This window comes from Coptis chinensis, chromosome 2 (assembly GCF_015680905.1).
Source record: "Coptis chinensis isolate HL-2020 chromosome 2, ASM1568090v1, whole genome shotgun sequence".
NCBI classification, from domain to species: Eukaryota; Viridiplantae; Streptophyta; class Magnoliopsida; order Ranunculales; family Ranunculaceae; genus Coptis; species Coptis chinensis.
In genome coordinates this window covers 78,033,643-78,052,752 of record NC_141457.1, presented here as the reverse complement: position 1 = coordinate 78,052,752, position 19,110 = coordinate 78,033,643, and the positions used below count along the sequence as shown (strand labels likewise).

At 36.1% G+C, this 19,110-nt stretch overlaps 1 pseudogene; it reads left to right on the top strand.

Moving 5' to 3' along the window:
- The first annotated feature begins 1,121 nt into the window (after window positions 1–1,121).
- Window positions 1,122–2,912, top strand: LOC147518013 (fructose-bisphosphate aldolase 1, cytoplasmic pseudogene; annotated as a pseudogene).
- Window positions 2,913–19,110: the final 16,198 nt, after the last annotated feature.

Below are 19,110 nucleotides of genomic sequence, written 5' to 3'. Positions count from 1 at the left end.
AAACTGGATTTTGAGAGATATAAAGAGCTGCTTGATTGTCGCAGAACATCATCATCGGAGAGGAGTGAGATATGCCTAAGTAATTCAGAAGATACTTCAACTATTGAGGTTCACAGGCAAGGGTCGCCATGGATCTAAATTCTGCTTCAGCAGAAGAGCATGACATTGTGCTCTGTTTCTTTGTTTTTCAGGATATAGGACTAGAACCAAGGAAAGTACAATAGCCACTAATAGAACGTCGAGTGATAGGACAACCAACCCAATCAGAGTCACAGAAGTCAGAGATGTGTAAAGAACTAGTAACTGATAATGGAATCTCTTTGTTGATTGAACCTTTAAGGTATCGGAGTATACGATAAACAATATCTAGGTGGGGAGTCAATGGGGACTGCATGAAATGGCTGAGATAATGATCATAATAGGTTATATTTGGCCGTGTAACCGTAAGATATAGTAGGCGCCCAATCAGGCAACGGTAAACTGTAGGATCCTGAAGTAATGTTCCATCATCTGTGTCACACCTCGAATTTCGACAAAATCAAAAAAATAATATTTGTTCTTGACTCTTCGATTTTCGAGGTGTGATGCACTCTCAACTTAAAAAAAAACCCATTATCCGTTTAACTATTCCAATAATTGGAAACCAATAAAAATTTAAATAAACAAAAGTTCTCTTCATTATAAAAATTTACCAATATGATTAAGTTATAAATTTATTTTCAACAACTCTTTAATTATAATTACAAATGAAAATACAAAAACATTGTCTCAATTGAAAATCTATTGCACCTCAAGGGAAAATAAAACATATCCTGTAATGCAACGCTAACGCAAACCACAAGCAGCAACCAACCTTCTTCAACACTAATCCTATCAAGACTCATCGACTATATTCATTTTATGAACACACCCGATAAGCAAACATGCAAATTGGGTCAGTATTATAAACAATGCCAGTATGAGTAGTCCTAAAATACAAATCATACTTATATATATACGGTTTGTCTAGAGTGCCACTCTTATAGTGACACTCTTATCTCACACTCCTCTTGAACCGTCGGATTAGATCCTGATCTCAAAGGATCTAAAAGCTAAAAATCTTTGGCCTAATACAAAAATAAATGGAGGTATATCGGTCATTTCGTACAAAAATCTCAAATCCAAAATTTTGGTCGACTTCTTCTCCAGCCCAACCCTTCTTCTTTAACAGAATTTGGATCTCTCTCTCCCCCATCTTCTTCTCCTCACTCACTCGCTCACTCCCTCCTCACAAAAATTTGGATCTAAAAAGCTAAAAACGATCTCCAAATCCAAACCCATAGAAAATTGAAAATCTAAAACTGAAAACCAAAACCGAAAATGGAAAATGGAAACCTAAAATTGAAATCAAATCGTCTATGGTAAGATCTAATGTTTTTATTTATTTTTTTTTATTTAGATCTGTTGTAAAATGTTCAAGATATTAAATTTATATTGACTTAGATCTTTTGTAAAACTGTTTAATATGTTAGTAGTAGTTGGAAGAATGTGAAATTCTAAGTGATTATTGTGAGAGTTCATTTGCGTGGTTGATTTGACCATCTTTATCTATTGTTATTTCCATAGCTGTCCACATTTTATTTATTGTTACTAATATAAAATGGAAATTTGCAAACTTGAATATGTGCAAATTCGAGAGAGCCTATTTTAAAGTTGTTATTAGTGGCTTGGTGGTGTAGGTTGAATGTCTTTTCTTTGCTTACGCAAGTTCTTGTTTGGCTTGATTTGTTTTATTTTTCTCTCAATTTATCCATAGAAGAAATGATCGAGTGTTTATTTTGTTTGCTAATCGAGGTGATTCTGTTTGTTTCTAATCAATGGAGTTGTAAATATTTATTTACTTTTTAAGGTTTTAGGCTATGATTATACATCCATTAATTTGTGTCTTTCTGAATTTTTAATAATCCTCCTTTTTCTAACCTTGTAGATGAACTCATTGCCAATGTACACCCCCTGGAAGGGTATCCTTCTTCTTGATGCTCCTCTTTGGAACAATTGGGAAGCGTCTATCCAAAGATCAATTAATGAGAATGCTAATGGTTTGGCAGGTATGCCATCATCCGTCAAGAAAATGGTTTGGTTCCAATCGTTGAGAGCCGAGATCTTGGTTGATGGATCTCATGACATTGACCGTTGTCTTGATGTGGATCGAAGCGAGTACTTGCTGCCTGTTACAAGGCATTGAATGACCACTAGGTTACGCTCAAGGGAACTCTATTGAAGCCCAACATGGTGACTCGGTCTCGATGCCAAGAAGGTAGCCCCAGAGGTCATTCTTTGAATACCACGGTGTGTACCTTGCAGCAAACAATGCCCCGATTGTTCCTGCGGTGGTGTTCTTGTCGGGTGTGAGAATGAAGAGCAGGCCACAATTAACCTTAATGCAATGAACCAGCTCAAAGGAAAGAAGCCATGGTCACTCTCATTCTCCTTTGGACGTGTTCTCCAGCAGAGTACTCTCAAGGCATGGTCTGGAAAAGTGGAAAATGTGGAGAAGGCGCCTTCCTCGCAAGGTGTAAGGCAAACTCAGAGGCCACCCTTGGTACCTACAAAGGTGATGCAGCTGTTGGAGATGGTGCTTCAGAAGGCCTTCATGTCAAGGATTACAAGTACTGATGAAGTTTTGTGTTTTAGTATTGCGATTTTATGAGTAGATACGAGGGAAAATTTTGGAGATAAAGTCTGTCTTTAAGGCTTAATGTTTAGATCTTTTTTCCTACGTAGTTGAGTGAGGCTGATTTAATAATTTTGGGGGGCATGTTTGTTGAGTTCGAATGTTTCTCTCCAAGTGATTTGTCTTGTTTTAATGCTTTCTCTGATGAATTTTATGTTTTGCTCTTTTTTGAACCTCTTTATAATGTATGTGTTGAATTTTTCGCCATTTTCATTTGGATTAGGCTTCATGCTAATGTCAATGAGAGTTTAGGTGGTGTATACAACTCCCTATATTTTTCCCCTGGATTCATCTTTGATTCTATTCTTGTTGACATAACGATTGAATTTGGACTCTAATAGAGGATCTCATTCTTCAGCTAAAGAAACTTTACGACCATCACCGTCACTCTCCTTTATAGCTCCCATTGTTACAAATCTTGGAGACTTCTTATGACTAGCGACAAAGCTTTGAAGCTCCATTCTTCCACCATAAGTCACACCACCAAAAAAAGAAGTTTCATAAGAAGGATTAGCACAACGGTTGTAACCATTGGGATTGTGAGAGAGAGTAATCATTAGCCGAACGCCGAAAGACCTGTCGACTACCCAATGGAGTCGAAGAAGCCCATGGACTAAAGCTACCGCACCCCGGATCATTCGACCATCTTGCCACCCCATCGGTTAAAAGGTCCATGAAATTTCACCTTGCCATGACATATCATCATTGCTACCAAATGGAGTGATTGGAGATGGATGGTATCTACGCCCACCTATAAACGGTGTAGATGGAGTGTATGCCATGACATACACTATAAACGGTGTAGCCATATCGTTTGGGTTTGAATTTGGATAAAAAAATGACGTGTCTGTTTTTTTGCCCCTTGACCGGTGTGGCCACACCGTTTGGACTTAGTCCCAAACGACATAGCCACACCGTTTGGCAAAAAACAGCCAAGTCATTTTTTATCCAAGTTCAAATCCAAACGATATGGCCACACCGTTTGGACTTAGTCCCAAACGGCATGGCCACACCGTTTGGACTAGGTCCCAAACGGTGTGGCCATTTCGTTTGGATTTGAACTTGGATGAAAATAAACTTGTCTGTTTTTTTGCCTCTTGACCGGTGTGGCCACACCGTTTGGGACCTAGTCCAAACGGTGTGGCAATGTCGTTTGGGACTAATTTTGTCGAGAGGCACAAGTACTGTGGATAGAGTGAAGAAAAATAATAAGATTACGAAGGTTACAAAGTCGTGGCTTGAACTTTAAAGAGTTTGATCTGAAGTGATTTAGATAGTGTCAATATCTCTCACAAAAAAAGTGCCAAATACCATATGGTCATACCTCGTCAAAGAGGATCCTGTAAGCATTCAAATCATGATAAATTCTTCGATTTTCAGTATTGCAATGGTCAAGTGCTTGTGCAATGATAAATTCTCAATTATTAGTTCAAATTTTCTTGACATTCAAGTGGCTGCCACCAAGCAAGGAAAATGAAGCATAAAGAATTGGAGTAAACTTGTGGCGAATCTTCTTGACTGATGCCATTTTTTCCATCCAAGTATAAACACCACTCTGCAGTGGTATCCCAACAGACCAACTTTAGCAAAACGAATTGAGATTCAGCAAAGCAATAGACGAATTGAGATTCAGCAAAGCAATATACAAAAGAACTAGAATACAAAGTGCATATTTTTTAAAAAAAAGCAAACAAATTTTGGACTCCAAGTTTCGAAAGAATTGTACTTTGAGCGCAAGTCCTTCCAAGATTGAACTTCCACAATAAATTCACATACACATGCCAAATTCTTTGATAGAGTTCAAATTCTCTGACACATACTAAATTCACATACACATGCCAAATTCTCTGACAGAGTTCAAATACACATACAAAATCCTTCCAAGATTTATACATACTAAATTCAAACTACTAACCAAATACACCTGAATTTCGAAGATGGGTTCCAAAACCCCGAGTCTAACGATGGTTACCTCCATAGCAACATCATTCAAAGCGAAGCTACATCCAAAGCAACTTAGGATAACTCATCATCGACAACGCCACACGACATCCAAAGCAACTTAAGCCAATAACACCTTAACCAGCCACTTGATAATACACAAAACCGCTAAAGAGAAGCGGACCAACAACAACTTAAATATTAACATTCGATTGAGTGAATTTCCGAATCAGTCGTTATCCTCCTTGTGCAAATAGAAGCTTGACTCTCAGTTGGGGAAAATGTGGGAGCTCGACTCTCATTTATATTCAACGACGACGAGCTTCCACAATTATTTTCTTCATCCGCCCACTTAAAATACCTACATTTCTTATCATTAGGCAAACGTTTGTCATTTTTTTCGCAAACATAGAAAGATCGTCCAGGATTCATTGGGGTATTCAAGACTCTATTAAGAACTGAGCTTCCACAATAAGGGCACCGCATTTATAGATCGAATTTCACTGTATAAGGAAAAAATTAAAAAATATCAAAATATGCAAATGTAAAATCACATGAATATGTAATAACTATGGAACCCTAAAACAATAACATTAAAAAACAAATGAACAAACAAAAGTTAAATAGAATATGCTAGTTCACCGAACTCTGACAGAGTTCACCGAACTCTGACAGAATTCAAAACTCTGACAGAGTTCACCGAATATGCTAGTTCAAAACTCTGACAGAGTTCATCGAACTCTGACAGAGTTCACCGAATATGTTACTTCACCGAACTCTGACAGAGTTCAAAACTCTGATAGAGTTCACCGAATATGCTAATTCACCGAACTCTGACAAAATTCAAAACTCTGATAGAGTACTCTGACAGAGTTCACCGAAATTATCGCCGTCTTTAAACGAGGGTATCAATCATAACTATATATAATCATAGCAACCTAAATTAAATCAAAATTCAAGTTTTTATGGTATGATGACAATCCAAGTGTCAATTAAAACGTTCCAATAGGCAAGCACCATAACCAAAAGTGCACTATAGTAATTACATATCTATCAATTATATCCACAAAGACAGTCAAAAGAAGTTTAAATTTGAATTGATGCAACTGGTAGTTGAATTGCCAAATGATACCTGTCCCTTCTCTGGCTTGCTGCTGGTGTAATTGAGATGTAACGATACTCCAAAAGCAAAGCAAGGTTGGTTGTTTTGTTGGAACTATCCCATTTGCCTTGGACTTTGGTTTGCATGTAAAGGTCTGAATTGCCGAACTCGTGATTCAATAGTGTCTTTTCGTTCTGATTAGTTGAACCTGCATCTAAGAACATAAACTAATCTTTCTCATGCTCGTTAAAATTGGAAAAAGAAGGTTCCCTCAGATTCCCATCCCCTGTGTAAGACCTGTTGCAGAAACTGCCGAACCCTTCAATCCCACGAGATATTTTAACGAGATCGATCCCTCTCTTCTTTTTTTTGTAGATCTGTTTTTTTTTTTTCTTTTTTTGAGAAGATGAGACGTAAAAGACATTTGAAATTTGGAGTGTTAGATCATCAGATCTTGAGGTGAGATCGGACGGCTAAGGAGAAGTGTGAGATAAGAGTGGCAATATTAGAGTGGCACTCTAGACAAACCAATATATATATATATGGCAATTAGTTCCTCCACTGAGGCGCCTTAACATCCAACGAATAATAATAAGGCATTTAGTTCCTCCACTGAGGCGCCTTAGCTTCAAACCGTACTAGATCAACTGCATCTAATAATAAAATAACAAACTAAAACTTACTCTATACTTACAATGGTGTAGGCCTAATCATAGGGTGGGTCACACCTGCATAAATAATCAATTCAACCCACCCTACTGCAAAACCATTGTGAATGCAGCATAAATGACAATAAATCATTTATTAGAGATTTAACGTACAATTTGTTATATCATCACAGTTATTGTTTAGAGTTTCTTCAAGTGTCTCTAGAATCACGTTGTCTCTATGTCTTACCTAGTTTCCCTGGCTACCACAATCGCTCACCAACGTCGAACATGTACATCCACATGCCTCCCCTCACGTAATGAAGCACTCCGTGCGTAATTACCCTAAGCGGGATATCGCATACCAGGTAACCCCCACACGAACGTCATTACGTGGGTACTGCTACTATTCGACATAAAATATCGCGCGTCTCATTCTAATTTTGCAAACGAGAAAATCAAGCCACTATTCGGCTACGATTGCCCTACACAAGGGTCAATCAACATCACATACACCCTACACAAGGGCCAATCATATCACATAAGCCCAACACAAGGGCCAAATCACATGAGTTGTGGTAGCTAGATTCTAGGATTTTCGTTACATAATTTATTCAGGTATCATACACTTGTATCTCATAACAATCTCACTCTATCACGTGCCAAATAAATTATTGTACGAAGCCACAATCCCTTGGAAAATATCCACAAATATTATACCACCTCATAGTAACATCTCACAGATTTAATAATGGAGCATTTACATTTATTTCTCAAAAATATCGCATTTAATAGATATCCTAACATATCATCTCATTTAACAGAACAACAATTTCAACATACCACATAATGTCACAATTGCTCCAAACACATCGCATAATATTTTTATAGCGTTTTAGGAATATCATATCTCTTAAAATTTCAATCTTGTCACGTGTCAAAAATTGCACAATATCAATGTCAAATCTTTCTTAGATAATGACAAACTAGTTTATACAGGCTTCCACAACATTCTACCATTTGATTAGTCCATACAATTTAATAAATAAAAAATATAATACAGTCATCAGTCAACAGTCAAAGGGTTGATTGGTCAACATGTTAAGCCCAACAGTCCCAAACCGTTGGTCATCCAAACAAGTCCTAACCCAAACCCATGTTTAAACACTTCCACCCATAGTCCTAACCCAATTAACCAAAACAAAACCAAGGGAAAAAGCCCAAAACCAACCTATTTATTCAACCTGATCCAATTCAAGTCATATGGACCCAGCCCAAATAGAATATAAAACTGGCCTAAGAAACAAACAAATTGGTTCGGCCCAAACACAACTAAAATGAAACTGGCCCAAAGAAAACAAACTAACTTAGTTCCAGCCCAAGCCCAACTAAAATGAAACTGGCCCAAAGAAAACAAACTAACTTAGTTCTGGCCCAAGCCCAACCAAAAGGCTGTCTTCCTCACCTCACCAGCAGCTCTCCTCCACCACCAGCCACCACGAACTTCCCCTTGTCACCACTCCAAACCTAACCGAAAATAATCCCAATCAAAACCCCTACAACTTTAATAAAAACAAAAAACTCAATTCATTTAAATCAATAGCCCTTCATCAAACTAGATCGGGATCTCGCCGCCATTAACAACCCCCTTCAAGCTTTAACACCCCCCACTCTACAGTACTCACACACACACTACAATTAACTACCAGTCAGCCAAAACAACTACAATATAATCTACATCAATAACCCTTCATCCACACTGGATCGTCCGCCATTAGCGACCCCTCCAAGCTTCAACAGCCTCCATTCGACAGCCCTCACCCCCCCCCCCCCCTACTACCACCAATCATAAGCCAACCAAACAACAACATTACAAAGGTTCAAATTTAACTAATATACAATAAGATTTTCTTTAGGCTTGCGCTGCCATCAACGACCCATAAAGTTTCACCCATTCAATCCCAGAGTTTCACAGTTCAGCAAACAATATAACAACAGTGAATCATTTTTTTAACAATTCCACGAGACCGCAGGATACTATAGAATAACTACAGAATAATACGCAGAAAAACATACTGCGTGGAAAAAATTTTGACAGTAAAGCTATTTCTGTGTATACGTGAAATAGAAAAACTAACTACTCACCTCTCGTATTCCCGCAAAGAGTATATAGAATATGAAAGAAAACTGAGCCCAAGCTAGCTACTAAAAGATGCACAAATCCGCCCTTTCTCCTTCTTCTTTCTTTTAGTTAAAATTGTTTAATTCTTAAGAAAACCTTATTTTTCTGAAAACTCTGAATTTATAATAAGTCATTCCATTTCAAAGAATTTATATTCTGCTTAACATTTTAGAAACTTCCTATTTTACCAACTATCTCTATTCCTAATTATAGAATATTCTTTTATACTATAAGTACTATATTTATTATATATCTTATATTAATATATCTTTTAAAAACTTTCCAAATATTTAAAATCTCTACACAACATGCAAAATTCAAAATACTTGTTTTCCCTTTTTTATTTTTCTATCAAAAAGTCAAACTCACATTTACTAGCCCGTTGACCAAGAAATAAATATCAAAATTTTGAAATGCTAAATATTGTTATGAAATAATGGAAAAAATAAATTGGGGTGGGTCTTACAATCTGTATTGAGATTGATGTTTTGTTCCATAGGGAACTCATAAATACGACCACCAGTGGTACCACAATCCGATAGAATATCCAAGAGACATTTGCGCTGCGCAAGGAATAATCTCTCTTTAGAGCGAGCCACTTCGATACCCAAGAAATATTTGAGATGTCCCAAATCCTTGATATAAAACTTTGCTTCTAAAAATTGATTCAAGTTCTGAATGATAGATGGATTGTTACCGGTGATCTGTATGTCATCCACATAAACAAGAACAAATGTAGAATTCGAGCCACAAATATTAGTGAATAAAGAATAATCAGACTTGGACTGAGTGAATCATGCAGTGATAAGAGTGATAGATAGTTTGGCAAACCATTGCCGAGAAGCCTACATAAGTCCATATAAGGACTTATTGAGGCAACATACCCTGTGCTTCCCTTATTTGGTGAAGCCAGGAGATAAGGTCATGTAGACAGTTTCATCTAAATCACCTTGGAGAAAAGCATTGTGAACATCCAATTAATGAATGGACCAATTTATGATAGCAGCGATGGAGAGAAGTAATCTGATAGTGACTAATTTTGCAACAGAAGCAAAAGTGTCATGGTAATCTCATCCAATTAATGAAGGGACCAATTAATGATAGCAGTGATGGAGAGAAGTAATCTGATAGTGACTAATTTTGTAACATAAGCAAAAGTGTCATGGTAATCTTGTCCTTCAATCTAATTGTAACCTTTAGCAACAAGACGAGCTTTGTAACGTTCAATGGAGCCATCTGAATGATAATTGATCTTGTAAAACCATTTACAACCAATAGGCTTATATATGATGAAAATATAATGGAATAACAGTTCATATGTTATTCTTTTTCAAGGTTGCAATTTCAGCAGCCATAACAGCTCGCCATTCTGGGATTTTGACAGCTTGAAAAAAAGATGTAGGAGCAACTGAATAAGACACTTTAGATAATTTTTTTTTATGACAAGTTGAAAAATTAGTGTCAGAAATATATAAATTAAAGCCATATGATATGGAGTGGAAGACAAAGTTACCTTAGAGCCCGATTGGATGAGGTTGGCTGAACGAGGGACTTTGGGTCCCTTAGTAAGAGTAGGACAATGATAATCCTTAATAAGAAGTGGCAAAGGATTTCGCACTCTAGTAGATCGAGGGGATGTAGGGGGATGGATTGGTGGTTCCTGAGGAGGTCCCAAAGGTACAGGTGGTGTCAGAGGAGGTGCTAATGGTGTGGGTGGTGGAGATAAATATGGAAGAAGATCGTCTAGAGGGAAGGGGTGTGCGCCCTCGAGTTGCACTGAATTGTAGGGCATCACCCCCGTACTACATGAATGACAGGTGGATGAGATGAAAATTCAAAAGTTTCAATGCCTTGGATAGGTAAGGGATGAACAAGTAGGTCGGATGGTGTGAGAGAGAATTGTTGGTAAGGGAAAATAGTTTCATGGAAAAGCACCTCATGGGATGTAAAACAAAAATTTTAAGAAAAATCATGAATGTGATATCCTTTTTTAGCATAGGGATATCCAATGAAAATGCCAGGTTTTCCTCTTTGATCAAATTTATTTTTAATAGAGGTGTTGTGAGCAAAACATAAGCAACCAAAAACACGAAGATGTGTAATAGGAGGCAGTCTTGTGAACAAAATCTCATGAGGTGATTTGTCATTTAATAAGAGGCTAGAAAGTTTGTTAATGAGATAGCCCACGGTAAGAATGCATTCACCCCAGAAAGATAATAAGAGATGAACCTGAGAACGTAAAGCTCGTGCAACATTAAGTAAGTGGCGGTGTTTTCTTTTAGTAACCCCATGTTTGGAGAAAAATTGTTGTATAGTGTGGGATATAAATTCGGATCCATTGTCGAATCAAAAGACCTAGATTTCATGAAATTGGTCATCAATGTTGTCATGGCCAGATATGAGCAAATGAATTTTAAAATGAAATTGAGTATGGACCATGGCAAAAAAAGATTGTAAATGTAGGGCAGTTTCTGATTTAACAATCATAAGGTAAATCCATGTAGCACAACTAAAATCATCAACAATAGTTATGAAGAAACGAGCATTTGAATATGATGGTAAATTAAAAGGACCCCAAATATCACAATGAATCATTTGAAAAGGTCGAATAGTTTTTATTGAACTTTTGGAAAAAGATAAACGTGTTTGTTTAGCTTGCGGACATACGTGCACTACTAAAAGAAGGGCTTTTTGTGTCACTTTTTAAGTGACACAAGAGGTCACTTGTGTCACTTTTGAAACTAATTCTGAAGTGACCTATAAGCCCCCGACACATAAAATTCTACCAAAAGTGACACAAAAGCCTTACTAAATGTGTCACTTTTTGTTAATAAAAGTGACACTTAAGAATAGCCTCTTGTGTCACTTTTAAGAAAGAGTGTCGCGCTTGTCAAAAGTGACACTAGTTGTATCTGTTTTGGACCAGAGTGGTACATAATTTCGTCAAAAGTGACACATTAAGTATACTAGTTGTGTCACTTTTGGACCAGAGTAAGACATAAGTATGTCAAAAGTGACACATTAAGTATACTAGTTGTGTCACTTTTTGACTAAAGTGAGACATAAGTACGTCAAAAGTGACACATTACGTATACTAGTCGTGTCACTTTTGGACCAGAGTGAGACATAAGTACATCAAAAGTGACATATTAAGTATATTAGTTGTGTCATTTTTGGACCAGAGCGAGACACAAGTACGTCAAAAGCGACACAAAATCCCCTTACTTCTTGTGTCACTCTTGGGAATCAACTCTATGTAACTCGTATGAAAAAGAAAGCGACACATAAGAGTGGTCAGTTGTGTCACTTTTAATAAATATTATGTCACTTTTTCCAAAAGCGAGACAAATGAAAATAATTTTTTTTTTAACTTTTTCTCATTTTTGTATTCGATCGTATTCATTTCTCAACCTGCATCCTATACGTCATAACCAAAATCCCATTAACCTGCTTTATGATAGAAACACCATCCACACACATTTATCAAAACATCACAACCAAAATCACTTTAACATGTTTTATGATACGGAAACAACATCCACTCGAGAAGAAAGAAACAACATTCAAAACAATTAACTTCTATTAATTTCATCGATCAAACCAAGTATTTATCATCTAGTTTGACTCCTAACAAAAAAAGTCATTCCAATACCAAAATAATCAATTTAAAAAATAAAATAAAATAAAAAAAAAAAAAAAAAACTACATAGCGCCAATACTATCCTAACAATATCTTAGCTTGTTGTGAGCACTTCCAACACCAAAAAACCTAGTTGCCATCTATTCATTTGTTAATCGATCCATACACCTGCATCATATCATAAAGTCGTCATTCCACTATGACTAGTATATAAAATTAAAAAGCAAGTGAATCAAGAAAACATTATAGTAAAATGAGAAAATGGAGGGCGGGGTTTAAATTTTTACCTTGACAAAAAGCTTGAGGTGAGTATGATTCATCAGATTGGGGAGCAATTTTTTTGGTTTTCTTGCTTTTCCCTCCATAAAATTGATACCCTACACAACACACCGAACGACAACAAAATGATCTATCAAGTTAAGAAAGAATTTGCCCAACATGAAAAGATTAATTAATTGAGTTATTCTCGGAGACTTTAGAAACAAAAGCACCACTTCTACAATCAAGACATGTGTCTCATGCCTTATAATGAATACTATATATCCACATAATCGTATGACATTGACATGACATGCATTCTCATGGATAGAAAGCAGTATACAAGATGAGATTATTGCCTACAACAATGGAAACAAACAAACTTCTTCATATCAATAACACACACGCAAGAGTACGTAATGTAGAAATTACCTTGCCTTCAAACATATCTCTACCAACAAGTCACATATATGAAGAATTCTTCCAACCACACACTTTGGAAAACCATCAGCCAATTGGGTCTTTCTACTCATTTCTTCAACTTACAATAATTAGCAACAACTCAACAATGAAAGCTCATAGAAAAATCTATATCATTCCACAAGACCTTAACAAGATGAATAAAAATCTTTATTAACCTTGTTTTTAAACAGTAAAAACATTCATAAATTGTGAACATATTATATGGCAATATGACTAAGGCTTAGCACCCTAGCTAGTTACCAAAATTTATGTTCTAAGCTGTTATAGGTTATCCCCAAGCCACTACAGGACACTGACATTATACTCACACATGTCCTTAATAGAAAAAATCAAGTACCTAAGATGACACTCACCAAGCCTACACCTATGGCTCGTAAATCAAGCAAGTGCTTGAACACATGCTCTCGCATGTAATGGTCTAAGTTCACGCACGTTATACGGTAAATATGAAACTATCACAAAGCGACTCAATCAAAATCAAGACAAAATGAATTGAAAGCCATGAAACTACACACACACAATCGAGGAATCAATGAATAATTTTAATCTAAGTAATTGGACATTCCCATAACCCAATTCAAACTCTAAGTATGTTAAAACTAAGTTCTAACACATCATTGGTGTTGCCTGACTTGAGAATTTAACAATCATACAACAAGCAACTATGCTAGGAATATGTATTAGAAATAAATACTTACGAACTTAAGCTTCCATGAAGCGGTTACCATACTAGGTAAGGTGACAAACCGAGGGATTTATTCTCTCTTTTTGTCTATCTCCTTTCTAAGTAGGGTGTGTGAACTTAAGGTTCAAAGATATAAATAGAAGCTTGAAGTGGCACAAGCACCTTCAATTCCAAAGAACCAATTAATTCCATAAGAGAATAAGGCATTAAGTTTCGCGATATTAGAAATAATCTCTACAACACCCTCTTTAATCACAAGTGCATAGTCTATCATAATTAAATGGTCTCCATGATAATATATTTGAGAAACATAAACTTCGTAAGTAACCCACAAACAACTTACTCATATAAGCCAAGGTGACCTCTTTTCGCCTAAACAAAAGTATAAAACTAGTCGATTTACTCTTGGTGGGGGACTAGATGGAGTGTTGTACCAAGAACTTAGGCCATTCATATTGGTCTTCATGGATGTAAGCAAGTATGTAAGAAAAAGGTTATTATAGCAAATTAAAAGTTTATTGAATGGTTTACAGATGTGATGGTCTCCATCGGACTGCAGAGCAATATAACACCAAGTACACTTAAATGACTACTAAGCAACATAATTAAGCTAAGTAGCTAAGCAGCATAATTACTTTTAGAAAAAAAAATGGGAAAAACTGTGAAAATAAACCAATCTTACTTAAATATCACAACAGGAAACCAAAGTGTGAAAATAAACCACCATACCCAAAGAACCGAAATCTCAAGAGGAAATACCAAGCCTTTCCTTCTATGAAGATCTTATATATGTATAAAATTTTCAGGAAAAAAAGTCCAAAAACCTCATAATTTCAATGAGAGAATATATCAAAACAATCTCTAAACGAAAAAAATGAGTTATAATCTAAACTGAAGCTCAACGCAAGTAAAAGCTTACACGTTTACCTGTGGGTGCATTGGCCTGCTAAGTTGGATTTCATGTAACCTTTTACTCTTTCAGCACCCCAATCCTGGAAATCTATGAGTTAACTTGTGTATTTAAGCTACTGTGACATATAGTAAGAAGAGCATTTTTTATCATTCCACTATCTTCATATTAAAATTTTGTATGCAACAAATGGAGTCGGACATTAAGAATAATATATGATCATCACCACTCATCTTATATATATTTTAATTGCAGTAGCAACTGATTTTTGCTATAGTTTTGGCATATGCAACAATGCACTTCACAACAATGAGTACGTAACTTAGAGTGTTTATTTAATTCTTACTTGAGCATAGAGACATGCATTCCAGTCCACCTTGTCCGTGGTCTTACATTTGAGTAGGTCCTGCCTTGTCTTCAAAACTCCAGGGTTTTCTTTCCAATAAGTGTATGGTTCCCGTTTCTGTCCACTTAACCTTGTCATTCCCTTCTTTGAGTTCCTCTAACAAGAACTCCTGGGGCTTTATATTAATCTCAGGCTTGGTTAATATATGCAAATCATAACAATGCATTTGGAAAAAGAATTTGAACTAGAAATTTTTTCTTTCAGGATTTGAAGGAGCGTCTATATGGTATATAGTAGTATTTAATTTTCTTAACACATACAATTTTCTTTTGTGGAGAGGAGAGAAAATTTGCAAAAGAATAAAATGTAATTATGATAAATAGAACTTGTATCACATAAACAAAACATCATCCTTTAAATTGTAACACACTGCAGGGTGTGTAGGGTGAAAAGAAAAAAAGAAAAAGAAAAAGTGTAGAAGCATTACCAACCCGAGAATTACCAATCAGGAAACACAAGCGCTGTGGCGTGGCATTGGATCCTGTGTAAGAATCTTTCATGATAACTGGATTGTCATCACAATTAAACATAAGATCTAAATCAGGTAATTTTTTTGGGTACAATTTAAGTAGTTGTAATATGCCCCACAGGGTAAACACATGTCTTGTTTGGTATGCTCTGCGATATATTTCCAAAAAAGTTTTTCCATTTCAGATGAATATAATATAATATAATGATATATTTCCTTTTGTTCTAGTTTCAAAAGGACTCTTAATTTCAAATAAAATGAAGCAGTACCAAGTAAATTCAAGCAAGTAAGCAAATAAAAATTGCACCTTTGAAGAAAGGGAGATCGAATTTGTATAAATCCTAGTTTATCAATGGAATCCCTACGGAAAACAGACAATTCGAAAGTGAGAGATGAGTGGAAGATGGTGAATGGGTACTTACTAAATTGGCAGTGAGAGAGAAGATTGAGCAGCAGCAGCAAGAGAGAACATTGAGCAACGGCAGACGAGAAGTATTTTCCGGTTTAGGACTTGAATTTATTTCGATCTCTTTCTTATTTTCTTCTCTTTTCGTTTGAAACAAATAGCGCACAAATCATGAGTTTGAGACTTCGAGTATAATTTTGTATTTTTACTTGTGTCATTTTTTTCCCTTTTATTAGTAGTTGTTTTTTATTTGTTTTCTCTTTACTGAAAAGTGACACAAGAACCCAAAACACTAGTGTCACTTTCAAATACAATGACCCAAAAAATTAAAATACTTGTGTCACTTTTCTTAGAAGCAACACATCAACCCTCGTTCTATATAAAAGTGACGCATCAAATTTTTGTGTGTCACTTTTTGGTAGTGAATGACACGAGACCTAAAAAAAAAGTGACACAAAAAACCTTTATTTTAGTAGTGGTGGCAAGCAGTAGCATTATTGGAACTAGAAATAAAGGGAAATTGCTTAGCTAAAATTTGCAAAGGAGTGGAAGAGAGATGGCCTAATCGACAGTACCATAAATTGTTTGTGGTGGAGTGGTGGAAGGAGCAAACTGAAGCTAGCTAAAGATGGTAGAGTCTCCCATTAAGCCATTAAGCCATTAAGCCATTAAGCCTTCCTAATCCAATCTTCTTTTTCAATAACTGGTTTTGAAAAATGCAAGAATCATTAGTGAACGTGACAAAGATAGGGTGTGACTTGACTAGTTCACTGATAGAATGCATATTAAAATGAAAAGTGGGAACAAACAGAACATTCTCGAGACACAATAGAGGAGAAAGAATAACACTACCAACATGAGTGATTATATGATATGTTCCATCAGGAAGTTTAAGAGTGGAATATTTTGGAGAAGTTTTATAATGAGAGAAAATACTTAACGATGAAGAGACATGATTTGTAGCACCAGAATCAATGATCCATATGGATTTAGCGAAATACCTGTCAGGTTTGCGTGTGAAGTGGTGCTACTTGAATTAAGCAGACTTAGAATTTTGTTGTATTGTTTTGTGGAGAAAACTGGAGGATTGAGGTCTGTGGCAACCAAATTAGCTTAAGCAGTCTTGGAGGGATAGTGATAAGAGCCCAAAACTGTAGTTTTAACTCCTTAACAATCTTACTTTTAGACCAATTATGTGAATAATAAGTAAGAGTTAATATTGATTACGTGTTTTTATGCATTTCAGGCTTCAAAGTCCATTATGTGCAGAAATGTGCCACTTTAGCGAGATAAAGGAGCAAAGGTCGGTTGCTAAGGAGTTATGTGATTAAAGGCCAATTTTCAAGAAGACAAAGCCTTTGTAGAGCCCGGTCAAAAGCTGAAAAGTCAACACGGGCAGAAACAGTGCACAAGTCAGCAGAACTTCCGAAGGCCATATCTTTGGACTCAGACCTCGGAATTGGGAGAATCTTATGTCAAAACGACCGGCTCGGAAAGAGCTTTCCAATGGTCCAAGCCTTGGCCCAATCGGAGGAGCAGAAGTGGACGAAACATCTGTTGAAGCCAACTGCAGCTGAAGAGCCTATTTTGGACTAAAGAAATTGGGTTTTGGGCCCGATTTTCCGGCCCAAAACATGGCTCCAAGCCCATGCACGATTTTTGGATATGAAAGTATAAAAACAAAAGCTTGACTCAATATTAATGGCAGTTAGGTTAGGAAGCTAATGTTAATGGAGTTTAGGGTTAGAAAAAGATAGATCTAGATTAGTTTTTAGATCTAGATCTAGTTTTTTTTACATTCATTCAATTAGTTAGTTTAGAATCATATTTTAGTTTTTAGAATAAAGTATTAGTTCTTCATTTCAATTTAGATTATTACTTAAATTCTTATTTAGATTTAGTTGTCTTAAATTCATAATTAGTTATTCACAATCTTAGTTCTAAATTAGTTTAATTTCAGTTTAATTTAATTATGTCTTATTGTTATTATTGTTCTTGTGTTGGGAATGGTAGTATAGAGATTTCACATCAAATCATTACTCTCACCATTGTTCCTTTTGGGTTTGATTAGTTGAATTCGATTTAAGTCTAGAGAGTTAAGAGTAGACGAATCCTTACTCATTATATTGCATAATTATGTTTTGAGAGTAAGAAGAATTGATTTAAACGTAAGAATGGTAGGATTACGTATTAGTGTTGTTAACATTAATATTTAGGATTCTATTATTTTTACGGTTATCAAATGGCGTCGCTGCCATCTTAATCTCGTTCAAGACAAGAGTTCAATTGCTTGAATCCAAGGGGCAATCCCCCATTCTCTACCCACCCACCCTTTTAATTTTTCATTCTTATTTCTTGAATTTTCGGAACTGTTCAATCGTTTTAGGGCATTGGGGCATGGATTCACAGAGAGAAAAACACTGCGGTGAAGGTATTTCTAAATTTTCAAAAAATTCTGAAAATTTTCAAACATAATATTTAATGTGTTGTTGATTTACTGGAATATTTTCAGATTTTTCAAAGTTGGTTTACCTTGTGAAAAAAATACGATCTTTACAGTGCTGCATTTCATTTTTCACACCTTATGTTCTTGAAAAATAGACGAATAAGGTTATTTAGGGAGTTCTAAAAATTCTATAATTTTTACAGGAGTATCTATCCTAAGTCAGGAGTTTGTAGTAAAAATTTGACGAGTTTTTTATTTGTTTTGACCTCCTAAATAGTAGAGGGTTTCCAGTGTGTTTCTGCAGTGTTTCAAACACTTAATATCTGGAACACCAGCCAATAAGGAGAGGTTGTAGAACTCCAATTGCTCTAAAATTTTTACAGGAACAAGTAGGATCTGTCAGGAGTGTCCAGGAAATATTTGGAAATTTTTGGCTTTGTTTTGATGGGTTAACCATTCGGTTGTTTGTATTGTGTTTGAAAACTGTTTTGCAAACTTTGCAGGGCAGTAGAGGGACTTTCATATCTTCGATTTACTTGAAATTTTACAGGCTACTTGATAGACGTCTTAGCAAATTATTGTAAAATTTTCAAATTTTTTGGAGTACGATAAAAGGCCTAAAACTCGAACTCCCTGAAGCGTAACCCGCGCCCAAACCGAGCACAACCCGCGCTCAAACACTGGACATCTGAAATTCCTGAGCGCGACCCGCACCCTAAGCAAGCGCACCTGCGCTCAAAACACTAGAAGCTGAGCGCGACCCGCGCCCAAACCGAGTGCGACCCGCGCTCAAACACTGGACATTCACAAAACCCTTAGGCG